General features: G+C 50.0%; 1 pseudogene across 1 annotated transcript; it reads left to right on the forward strand.

Annotated features, from left to right (window-relative positions):
• Positions 1–4,154: 4,154 nt before the first annotated feature.
• LOC105506630 lies at positions 4,155–4,980 on the forward strand (annotated as a pseudogene). Its single transcript, XR_001000961.1, has one exon. The product of XR_001000961.1 is annotated as an iron-sulfur cluster assembly 2 homolog, mitochondrial pseudogene (transcript).
• The last annotated feature ends 3,739 nt before the right edge of the window (positions 4,981–8,719 follow it).

Raw genomic sequence — 8,719 nt, forward strand, 5'->3', positions numbered from 1 at the left:
CAATTGACACCACAGCACCCATGAGCTGGGCACTGTTGTCTGTGTTGGGCACACAAGGAAACAGGCTTTGAGGGGTGATGGACAGCACCCGGGGCCTGGTCTCCTTCTATCAGCAGGAAGAGTGCGGAGGACCCACCAGGGACTGCCAGGCTCTCTGCCACCCGACTCTCTGTCTTGTTTCCTTTCTCTGCCTTCCTCCCAGCCGTGGCGGTCAGCCAAGGCACGGACTCAGGAGCCAGACAGAACTGAGTTTGAATTCCACCGTTGCCCCTTACCCACCACGTGACTTTGGGCAGGGAACTTCCACCCTCTGGGCTTCAGTTTCCTCTTCTGTAAAATGGAGATTGCATAACCTCACTTGCAGGGCTTTTGAAAGAATCAAGTGGACTGAGTGCAGAAAACACATGGCCCCGTCACAGTGCCCAGTAAATGCTCTCTCGCGCGCGCGCACGCACGTGCTCACTCGCTCTCATATTATTATGAAATATGATGTTGATCTATTATTTTTCTGAATTTTTTCCTCCTTCCTGTGAATATTCTGTGGTTCCTGCTCTCAGTTTTTGGGCCTTATGCAAGTGATTTGACTTCAGCCTGGTAGTTCTCTCTCTCTCTCTCTCTCTCTCTCACACTCTCGCTCTCTCCCTCTCCCCCCTCTCTCTCTTTCTCTCTCAAGGCCAGGTCTCAAGGTCTCAAGACCTAGAGTTCTTATACCTGGGTAATTATTATAAAGGATCTTAGAAACTAAGCAGACACCAACACTGTCTGCAGTGCACACACGTATCAAGTCCCGTCCATAGACACAGTCGCTGTTCTTTCTGTGTGAGCAGATGCTGTTGCTTTAACTACAATTCAGGGTTGTGTAGACACTAGACTACATTAGTGGCACTTAAAAAAAAAAATCATCTGGTCTTTTCTCCATTGGCAGGAGCTGAAAATGTATCCTCTACTTTATGGAGTCTATGATCCATTTTCCATTCAGACAAAAAGAAAAAAAAAAATGTCAAACTATCAAAGTCCGGGGACCACTGGTTTCCCCCAGCACATTTATTTTATGGTGCACACAGCAAGGCTCAGGAGGCCAGGAGACCTTGCCTGAGGTCACAGGGAACCTCCCCCTGCCCCCAGGCTCCCTGCTCCATGCACCTCGCCTCTGCCTCTCTTTTGTCTCCAGCGAGTGTGCTTGCCTACGTGCGTGCAGGGCCGTGTCCCCATCCCTGCTGCTTCTTTGTCTGGGCTTTTGTGTCCAGACAACAGAGAAGGGGGGCAGAGTGTGTTGCTCTCATCCATCTGCAAACAGACCCCCTCCAGACGCCCTGCACCTGCTCCCCGGCCCTCCCAGTCGCCCCAGCAGGTGCTGCAGCCTGGCCATCCTCTCCCTGCCGCAGCGGCTTCTGCTGCTGCTTCTGCTGAGGCTGAAAGGTGCAGACCGCAGCCGCCAGCACAGTGGCTGCCTTCCCTCCTCCCCACCCCCCTGACGCCACCTCTCAGTCACAGGAGATGAGTCTCATCATTTTTCCTGTATGGGCAGATGCTGACAGAGCCAGAGACGGGGCTAGAAGGAATTGGGATGGGGAAGACAAGCTCTGCAGGAGACTTTACAAAGACACCCTTCCTCCAGTTTTGTAGTCATCCTTCCTTCTCCCACACCCCCACACCCAATGCACTCCCAGCCCCACTGATGCTCTGGAACATTTCGCCAAGTCATTCCCCCTCCCACCCAGTCGCCACTGTTGTCCTGGCCTCCAACATCTCCTACTGGGCTTCCTTCCAATCTGTTCTCCTTGCTGCAGCAGCCTGAAGATTCTGGAAATGCAAAGCTGACCTCATCACTCCCCCACTCATAGCCCCTCTGGCCTCAGGATGGACAGCAGCCTTTACCTTCCCAGGCAAGCTTACCCTGCCCTGGCTGGCCCCCAGCCCATGGCTCCACCCTCATCCTTCAGCACACTCCCACCCCAGGCACACACCTCCAGGAGCAGCCCAGCCTCACGGTCTCCAGGGAACCTTCCCTGACTTTTAGGTCTCTGGATTGACTGGGGCCCCTCTCCTTCTGGGCTGATTTCAGTTTAGAATTACATATCCATTTGCTTTTCTGTTGTACACAATCACAATCTTTCTCTCTCTCTCTCTCTCTCTCTCCCCGCCTCCGCCCACCCCCCACCCCCGCCGTCCCCACAACTAACCCGTGAGGTTCGTCATGGGAGAAGCCTACTCTATTGTCGCACCCCAGCGTCTCCAAGGCATGGTGAAGGGTCTGATACACAGGAGGCCCTCCACGTATGTTTGCCAGAATGACTAAATCTTGAAGCTTCAAATGCTGTGGTTCTGGAGGGCTTCTCAGAAACCGTTTTATAGATGGAACAGAGACCCAGAGAAGAAAAGTGGCTTGCCTGAGGTCTCTGTTCCAATACAGCCATGCTGACGCTATCATCCCAGGGTCTCCAGGGACCCCAGTGTCTTATGCCTTCCAAAGGTCAATCTCTCCTTGAAAAGCCAATCAAACACCTGAAGTGCTCACCCTGAAGTGGCTGCAGAAATGCAATCCCCTTTCAGGGACTTGCCTGGCTTGTCTGGGTTGATGACGGCATCTTCATCTCTTGCTCCAAACATCTGTTCCTGTCACCTTGATCCCATCTACCTGTCTCCATTCCTGTGGCCTGTGGTCCTCTCTGCAGCCACAGAGGCAGGCTCCCACACCACCCTCATTATTCCTCATAGTACAAACAACACAAAGCTTTTGGGGAAAGCGCTAAGACAGTGTGGGGCAAATAATAACACTCATTGAGCATTTACTGTGTTTCAGGTTCTGGGATAAATGCTATAAATGTAGTAGCTACTAAGAGTCCAGTGGTGCCAGGGATACACAATTTCTCCCCATTTTATAGACAAGGAAACTGAAGATAAACAGACACAACTAGAAGGTATCTGCGCCAAAATTCAGTCCCAACAATCTGCATCCAGCTCCTGGCCGCATGGAGCCCTCTCCCCGACCCTGTCCCATGACACCTTCCAAGGCTCCCATCATCTTTCATCTGGTCAGCAGACCCTGTACAGTCCTCCCTGCCTCTCACGGTTCCTGTCTACTCCAGCCTGCCCACCCCCACACAGCCACGCCACAGCCGTCCTGCAGAACAGTACATTCCTCATTTATCAGATGCATCTGGGCTCTCTGCAAATCAGCTGTGAATGCCACAATGCCTGCAGGAGGGAGGCAGAGAATTCTGGAGCCAACGTCTTCCAGAAGGCAGGTAGGGACTGGGTTCAGGATACCAGGCTCTAGTAGGGGCACCCACTGGGCCTAAAGAGCACAGATGGGGCTGGGGAAAAAGTGATCTGTGCTTTTGATCTCTTTTGCATCCGAGTCTACATCACATAAGTGGCAGAGAGCCCGGAGGATGGGGAGGTAGGAAATAGGGTGGACACTAATATTAATCAAGTATCTCCTGAAACACACACAAAACCCTCCAAGGTGGGGATTCTTGTGCCTGCTTTATAGAGGAGAAAACGGAGACTTGCAGAAGGTAGGCAAGCTCTTTCTGAATGTATAACCTTGCTTTGTCCTTCCTGTCCCTTAAAAAGAGGAGAGTTAAGGTGGCTGGAAAGATGTCCTGAACATCATCAGAAAACTAAGCATAAAATAAGGTAGGAAAATGAGGCCCAAGGGAAGGACTGTGGACTCAGAGATTAAACTCCTCTTTTAAATTCCTGCCATACGATTCTATCCAGTTGGTTCCAGGCATCCTGGAAGACAATGCAAAGAGGAAATACAATTAGTTTCACAAGTGGGCAGTGTCTGCAAAGAAACAAATCAGATACACAGTGACAGAGCTATGGCTGGTACTGAAAACAGAGAAGGAGGTGTAGCCCCACCCCAGTCTCAATCCCAGATACCTAAACTTCTAGGAACTAGCTTTTGGTTCCCTTTCCACCATCCCTCTACCCCACCACCGGCGAGAGGGCCGGGGGCGGGGCAGGCGCACAGTCTGACCCAACCATGGAGGGTGTGTTTTTATATCTTACCACCAGGTGTCAGTGTGGGGCAGGTCTCAGCAGGAGGTTTCTAGGATGGACTGAGGTTTCTTAGGAACCTCAGTGAGTGAGGGCTAGAGCCTTAGGTTGAACCTCAACAAAGAAATTGATCTCCTGGTTGGAGGAAGATGGCTGCCGTCTGGGGATTCTCCCTCACAGCCGCGACGCAGAGAGCGCTCACTCCCTGGCCGAGGGGCAGGCTCCTCGCGGCCTCCCTGGGACTCCGGGCGCATCCTCCAGCCCCGAGGCTGGGGAAGGGCAGATCAGCCTCACGGACAGCTGCGCCCAGAGGCTTCTGGAAATCACCAAAGGGTCAGAATTCCTCCGGCTGCAGGTGGAGGGAGGTGGATGCGCCAGATTCCAATGCAGATGTTCACTGGATACAGTTATCAACCCCGATGTCAGGGTATTTGAACAGGGTGGGGCAAGAGTGACGGCTGACTCTGATAGCTTAGCCTTCGTGAAAGGGGCCCAGGTGGACTTCAGCCAAGAACTGATCGGAAGCTCATTTCAAGTGTTGAACAATTCTCAAGCACAGCAAGGCTGCTCCTGTGGGTCATCCTTCTCTGTCTAACTTTGATGCAATGACAGGTGACTCTGACTCTGAGATTGTCACCAGTTGTACCAATTTGAGGAACCTGGAGTTAGTAGAATTCTAGAGGTTTCCTTCTAATCATGTCCCTCTCAATTTTATTTCCCACCGTCCAGGAGTATTGTGTTATGTCACTATTATTTTCACAACGTGAAGCTTTTACGCTTGGCTTAATTTTTCCCTCCAACTCCCCTCAGTGCTAAGGCTGAGCCTCCAGATGCTGTTACCTCAGATTTAATCACTGGTTGAAACTCCATATACTCTGTAGAGCCTCCATGGCTCTAAAATTTGGAATTAACTTCTCTGGCCTTAAGAGCTGCTTGTATATATGTGGATAGCTATGTATAAAAGCTTCATTTAAAAAAAGAAAGAAAAGAAATTGATCTCCTGCTCTGCCAGAATGAAGAGCCTTGGACAGAATCAGGAGCCCAGAATTCAAATCCCAGCTCCACTTCCAGGGCTCTGTGCAAACCAGAGCACATCAACTTGCCTTTTTCAGTGTTGGTCTTTTCATCTGAGGAAGGGGGAAATTTATGGAGGGAGTGGGACACTGAGACACAGTGATGGAAAACGATCATGGCCAGTGAAGCCTAGGACAGGTAGAAGTGGAGACAGAAAGAATTTCCAAACTAGAGGGGAGAAAAAAAAAAGTGGAGGTAAAGGGCCCACTTCCAAGAAATAAAATCCCACCAAGGTCCCTGTTTAGGGACGGGGAGAGAAAGTGGTAAGTTCTGTTTTGTGTCTTCTGGTTGGTTTGAGGGAGTAAACTAGTCAGGACTTTTTCATGTGGAAATGACGGAAACTCATCTTAAAATGTCTTAGTAGGGGCCGGGCGCGGTGGCTCACACCTGTAATCCCAGCACTTTGAGAGGCCGAGGCAGGCGGATCACAAGGTCAGGAGATTGAGACCAGCCTGGCTAACACAGTGAAACCCCATCTCTACTAAAAAATACAAAAAACTTAGCTGGGCGCGGTGGCGGGCGCCTGTAGTCCCAGCTACTCGGGGGCTGAGCAGGAGAATGGCGTGAACCCGGAAGGCGGAGTTTACAGTGAGCCAAGATCACGCCACCGCACTCCAGCCTGGGCGACAGAGTGAGACTCAATCTCAAAAAAAAAAAAAAAAAGTCTTAGAAGGACCAGAAAAAAAAAAAAAAAACAGGAGAGGGTGTTCTTTGGCTCCTGTGATAAAAAGCAAATGGGAGCAGGGTATGGTGGCTCACGACTATAATCCCAACACTTTGGGAGGGTAAGGCGGGCAGATCACCTGAGGTCATGAGTTCAAGACCAGCCTGGGCAACATGGTGAAACTCCATCTCTACTAAAAGTACAAAAATTAGCCGGACGTGATGGTGCACGCTTGTAATCCCGGCTACTCGGGAGGCTGAAGCAGGAGAATCGCTTGAACCCAGCAGGCAGACGTTGCAGTGAGCCGAGATGACACCATTGTACTCCAGCCTGGGTGATAGAGTGAGACTCTGTCAAAAAAAAAAAGAAAAGAAAATAGCGAATAGGGTGTCTGCATAACAAGATGCTTGAGCTCATTCTCACCATCTCCAGCCTCGGCCTTCTCCTGCACCAGTTTTGTGTCCAGGGTGGCTTTGATGGCAAGGTCCAAGATCACATCCTATGAGCTCCTTAAGCTCTGCTCAAAGACAGCTGTTCTTTCTGAATTGATCCAACCAGAGTTTTAGAGTTGATTCTCACTGGTTCAAATTGGATCACGTGCTTGTCCATCCCGAACCCAATCACAATGACTATTATTGGCCAAACCTGGGTTATGTCGTCCCTTTTGGAATCAAGATGGGTCAACTCTATTCAGTGTCTTGAGTCAGAGAAGAGGAAGGGTGATTGTTTAATCTAAAAATGAGGGTCCCCCCCCAGAAGCTGCTAAAGGTCCAGGAAGGATAAAATAGCAGAAAGCCACCTCCCTCCAGTGGGGAGGAACCTGCCATGACCCACAGGCCTGCCTCCCTGATGTTTTGTGTCAAGAGATGATTCCAGGAACTCACAGCAGATAAAGGAAGGGCCTCCCCACCCCTCCCCTATTTCCCCTCTATTAATCTTCTAATTACAGCAACCGGTAAACAGAGGCCCCAGGAAGTAGGAGTGGTGGGTGGGGATTCACCACCCGCAGGCCAGGTGGGGGCCTCACTTGCTCAGTTTCCTCCCGGGTGAGGTGAAGGGCCAGCCCCCTGGTGGCTGCTGACTCAGAGACTATGGATGTGTGAGGGCCTGGCCAGGTTCCCAGCACAGAGTGAGGCACTCAGTAGATACTGTCTCTCCTTTCCGCAAATGGCTGTGGTGAGGGTGGTTGTTACTGGAATCATCACTGCTTTTGTCCTTGTTAATAATGAATAGGCGTTCCATACAGCCCTGTCTCAGGGGAGCATAAACAAAAGCTTGCCGGTGCTGCTTTTCTCTTTCTCCCTCTCTCTCTTTCCCCTTGGTCTCTCCACTCTCCTCTCTGTCTTTCTCCTCTCTCTCTCTCTTCCCTTTCCCATCACCTCCTCTCTTTTTTCTCTGTCCCTCTGTCTCTCCCCTCTGTCTCCCTCTCTTTCTCTGTGTGTCTCCCCATCTTTTTCTCCCCTCTCTCCCCTGACTCCCTCTCTCTCTCCCCTCTCTCCTCTCTCTCCCTCTCTCTCTTTCTTCTGTCTCTCCTCGGTCTCTGCCCTCTCTCTCCCTCCCTTTTTCTCCTCTCTCTTTTCTCAGTCTCTCCCCCGACCTCCTCTCTCTCCCTCTTTCTCTTTTTCTCTGGCCTCTGTCTCTCTCTCCCCTGACTCCCTTCCTCTTGTTCTCTCCCCTCTATCCCTCTCTCTGTCCCTCCCTTCCTCTCATAAACACACCCTAGATGTGTAGGATCTTCAGCTTCTCACCCTGTTTCGTGTTAGGCGATTGTGTTCCTTTTTGTCTGATGAGTCCCACTGAGGTCTTTGTCACAGCTTTGCTCTTGGGGATCTTAGTTGGGCAGTAGTGAGAACACAGGTGGAGAAGGGGCAGGAGGAGGAACCAGGTCCTTATGTCACTTAGCATAATGTCCTGCAGGTTCATCCATGTTGTCACCAATGGCAGGATTAATCTTCTTCTTCTTTTTTTTTTTTTTGAGACAGAATCTCACAGCCCAGGCTGGAGTGCAGTGGCTCGGCTTACTGCAATCTCCTCCTCCCAAGTCCACTGGGGTAGAGGGGGCAGGAGAGGGAGTAAGGGAAGAATAAGAAAGACACACGTGTGTGTGTGTCTTATCTGATTGATCCGGCTAGAACTTCCAGTGCAATGCTGATTAGAGTGGTCTTCCTGATCTTAAAGGAAGAGCTTTCAGCTTTGCACCATTGAGTATGACATTAGCTGTGGGCTTGTCATATATGGCCTTTATTGTGTTGTGGTACGTTCCTTCTGTGCCTAATTTGTTGAGAGTTTTTATCAGGAAAATATACTGAATTTTATCAAGTGCTTTTTCTCTGTCTATTGAGATGATCATATGGTTTTTGTCCTTCATTCATTAATGCAGTGTTCACATCTTTGTTTTGTTTTGGTTTTTGATTGTGGGTTTTTTGAGACACAATCTTGCTCTGTCGCCTGGGCTGGAGTGCAGTGGTGCAATCTTGGCTCACTGCAGCCTCTGCCTCCAGGGTTCAAGTGATTCTCCCACCTCAGCCTCCTGAGTATCTGTGACTACAGGCATGTGCCACCACGCCCGATTAATTTTTGTATTTTTAGTAGAAACGTTTTTGCCGTGTTGGCCAGGCTGATCTCAAACTCCTGACCTCAGGCAGTTTACCCACTTCGGCCTCCCAAAGTGCTGGGATTACACCGCGCCAGATCCAGGTTTATTAATTTGTCTATATTGACCCAGCCTTGCGTCCCAGGGATAAATCCCACTTGATCATGAATGATCCTTTCAATGTGCTGTTGAATTTGGTTTGCCAGTATTTTGTACCTATTCTCATCAGAGATACTGGCCTATAATTATCTTTCCTTGTGTCCTGATCTGGCTTTGCATTCAGGATAATGCTGTAAAATAAGCTTGGAAGTATTCCTTCTTCTTTATTTTGGAAGAGTTTGGGAAGGATAAGTATTGGTTTTTCTTTATTTTTTTTTTTT

This window comes from Colobus angolensis, unplaced genomic scaffold (genome assembly GCF_000951035.1).
Source record: "Colobus angolensis palliatus isolate OR3802 unplaced genomic scaffold, Cang.pa_1.0 Scaffold139, whole genome shotgun sequence".
In the NCBI taxonomy this organism is placed as follows: Eukaryota; Metazoa; Chordata; class Mammalia; order Primates; family Cercopithecidae; genus Colobus; species Colobus angolensis.